Raw genomic sequence first — 4,036 nt, 5'->3', positions numbered from 1 at the left:
GACTATGATGTATTGTTCATTAGAGGAATCAGTGGTACTTAAGGAGTTAGATGTAATTATAGGGGTAAAACGGTAAATTAGCCCAACTATTCTTACGAGCGATCTGTGAAGGGTTATCGTACTGTTGACTGGTTATATCTGATGGACACAAAAATATATCTGTAGTGAGAAGGGTGCAACTGTCGGTCTTTAGTGAAGTGCCCGACAGTTAACAGATGGTGGATCTCGTGATAAAGAGTTTAGTCAGCTATTGACGTACCGTTAGAGCTTTAAGCTATAGGTCCATAAGGTCCCCTTAGTAACTCAATGGATTCAAGTTGAAAATTAGTTTTTGGATTAGTTTGAAGTGTTCAAATTGACAAGAGGGAGTTTGATTATATATGATATAATTAAACTGGTTCAATTGTATGTGATATAGTTGACATGATGTGTGAGATACATTAATTGGAGGAATTTGATATAAATATAATTTATATTGAATAAAGGAGAAAAAGACTATGGTTTAAATGTTACATATGATGTGATATTAAATCTATAAGTTATAAATATAATATGATAAGTTAGTTATTATATTTATTTTTAATTAAAATAAATATATGATAATTATGAGTGGTTTCTCCTTTAACCATGCGTAAAAGTGGGAGGTTATGTTCAGTTTTCATAACTGAAGGATAAAATGAAAAGTGTGTTCATTTTGAAAAAAATCGCTTCATTTTGTCGCATTACTAATCGTTTAGCTGACGACGATATCCTTCTAAGCGACAGCCTAAATGATCGTGTAAGCTTCTTTCTCTAAGCGATCATGTAAAGCATTTTACTAAACGATCGCGTACTAAGCGGGATTCACTAAACAATCGTGTAAAGATCAAGCTTGTTTTTCTAAACGATCGTGTACCTAGCGAGATTTACTAAACGATCAAGCATATAAAGTCTATGCGATAGACAGTTCCTTCTCCCACTTGCTTGGTCGTTTGGTTTGATCGTTGCCTTCCTCTATCCCTCTATCAAATCCAACAGAACACCTCCTGGATTCTCACTTCGAGAATACCAAGGTTGTCGAGTGGTGGTGTCTAAGAGGGTGTTTGTTTGTGGAAAATATTATTCGTGACCACTAGAAGATTGGGTAGGCGATCTGGGCGAGAGTGAGAGATTGCTGTTCCAAGTCTTCACGCGAGGGAGAGGTTCACTGAAGAAGAGTTCTTCAAAGGTATGTCTCTTGTTCCTTTTGTATTTAATTACTAAAGCATGCTGTAATTGGTTAGAAAATGCATAACTGTTCTGTTTATTTGTGAATGCCTTTAATTCTGTCGCAATGGATTTGGATCAATCGTGCTTCCGCTCATGGGTTCTCTTTGATAAGAGTTCCTTCAAGTAGTTCATAGTAAGTGGGTGTAGGAAATGTGCCAACATATCCTACGGTCTCTTCCATTAGTTTGAACCGTGAGATTCCTATGTTGCACCTAATGTTGTTTTTAGGCAGCACTAGCTGGTCGTTTTTTATGGCAATCCCCTCGGAGGGTTATAACATAGGATTCAGACAACCCAAACTTTAAAAATGAATAGGGTTTCTTAGTTTCAGATTGAACATTGTCTTTTTATTTGGGGAAATATTCATACCGTTCTATGAAATCTGAAAATGGAAGGCCACACTTAAAAGAGTTACTAAGTGTTAGTAAGTTCTTGACCGAAAATGGTAACTAAATGACTATAGGAATAAGAGTTATTCTGGATTTAGTATTTGGCCAAGAATGTCCTTCTCTAGTGAAGGAATATTTTACTGCCCCTCGGTAGTAAATATTCTGACTCACTAAAGTATCGTTGCAAATGAATAAAGAAATACGGGTACTTTATTACTTTTGCTAAATATTGGATTTATATGCAATTTACTCATAGAATTTGTTTATGTTTCAGCATGTCAAACTCGATTATACAACTCTTAGCCTCTGATAAGTTCAATGGAGAGGGTTAATCAAATTGGAAGTTGAACATAAACACAATACTAGTAGTTGATGATTTGAGATTCATTTTAACGGAGAACGTCCTCCTCTTCCCAATCCTAATGCAACCCCAAAATTTCAGGATCTCTATGATAGAAGGGTCCGAGCTAATGAAAAATCCAGAGCCTATATTTTGGCAAGCATATCTGATGTGCTTACCAAAAAACATGAAACCATGGTCACTGTTAGAGAGATCATGGATTCGTTGCAAGGAATGTTTGGACAACCGTCCTCATCGGCATGACACGTTGCTATTAAATACATTTTATAATTCATGTATGAAAGAGGGGACCTCTGTTAGAGAACATATCCTAGACATGATGGTCCACTTCAATATAGCGGAGGCCAATGGGGTTGTCATAGATGAGAAGAGCCAAGTGAGTATGATAATGGAATCTCTTCCGAAGAGTTTTCTAACCTTATGTACAAATGTTGTAATGAATAAGATCGATTACAACTTGATGACTCTTGACTTATCAATATTTAATGAAAAATAAAGAAGGGGAAGCAAATGTTATTTCCCAAAGAAAATTTTAGAAGGGTGCTTCATCTAGTTCAAAACCCTCTGAAAATAAGTCTGGATCTGCGAAGGATAAGAGTATCCAGATGAAGAAAAAAGGAAAAGGAAAAAACAGTCTCCTGCTACTAAAAGCAAGATGAAAGTTGCAAAAGGAAAATGTTTCAATTGCAACGTCGACGGGTATTGGAAGCGCAATTGCCCTAAGTATCTTGCTCAAAAGAAAGCTGAGAAGGAAAATCGAGGTAAAGTCGATTTACTTATAATAAAAACATGTTTAGTGGAAAGTTCTCACTTAACCTGGATACTGGATTCAGGCGCCACTAATCATATATGCACTTTCTCATAAAAAACTAGTTTCTGAAAGTAGCTATCAGAAAAGGAAATGACTTTTAAGGGGGAAATAGGTGAAGTCATTTCAGCAGAAGCAATGGGAGGCATCAAGTTATTTCTTCGGATATTCTTACATTTTACTTGAAAATGTATAATTTGTACCTAAAATGAAAAGGAACTTAATCTCTATATCTTGTTTGCTCAAACATATGTACAAAGTCACTTTTGATATAAATGAAGTATTCATTAGTTCAGAAGGTATTGAAATGTGTACAACTAAACTTGAGAATAACTTGTATGTGTTAAAACCAACTGAAGCAAAAGCCATTATGAATATAGAGATATTTAAAACGGAAAAAACTTGAAATAAGAAAAGAAAGATTTCTCCTAACATCTATCTTTGACACTTAAGACTTGGTTAAAAATGGTCATCTAAATCAGTTAGAAAACTGATAACTTGTAAAAATATAAATTATTTATACTGCCTTATCTAGATATTGCAGCCAATAGATAGTGAATATGCGCTGATTCTATGAAAATTAGCTCAGAATTACTATAATTATAAATTATCGCAATTACACCCACTAACATTGTCAAGATGGTAGAAGAGGATACTTTTACTCTGTTTTGCAAGAAAACCAAGTCATTGCTTACACTTATGGCTCAATGTGAAACTGATCAATGCATCTATGTCATATTGCACCCGTCAATCAACAATGAAGAGACGATTAACGCAATGACGGCGCAATGCGACAGTCGATCTAGAGCTGACTTTCAACCGCATGCGGTAATAAAAACAACACCGCATGTGAACTCACGATCGAAAGATGCAGCTGAGCAATGCAAAAGCGGAGGATTGAGACACATGTACAACTAACAGTTGTGTAGAATTGACGGTCTGATTGCATAACAGAAGGAATAATATCCCTCAATCTTCGAAATTTCCATAACAACAAGTGGGGACCACAAGGCCGGAGTCAAAGATCCTCACCTATAAATACCCCATAGATTTCAGAAAAAATATGCTATGGGAGACGGGGCTAATTGCTACTAAGGTGTTGAGAGGAAAGGCTGAGCTGAGTGCTTAACTGAATAAATCCAGGAAGAAGACGAGACAAGGCCGAGAGGTGAGTCTCAGTTCTATTCTGCCAAATACCCGCCGAGAAACTCTGTGTTGAGAACCCTGCTA

The sequence above is a fragment of the Benincasa hispida genome, chromosome 12 (assembly GCF_009727055.1).
Source record: "Benincasa hispida cultivar B227 chromosome 12, ASM972705v1, whole genome shotgun sequence".
Lineage (NCBI taxonomy): Eukaryota > Viridiplantae > Streptophyta > Magnoliopsida > Cucurbitales > Cucurbitaceae > Benincasa > Benincasa hispida.
The sequence above is the reverse complement of the archived record's forward strand: the minus strand, read 5'-3'. Positions refer to the sequence as shown.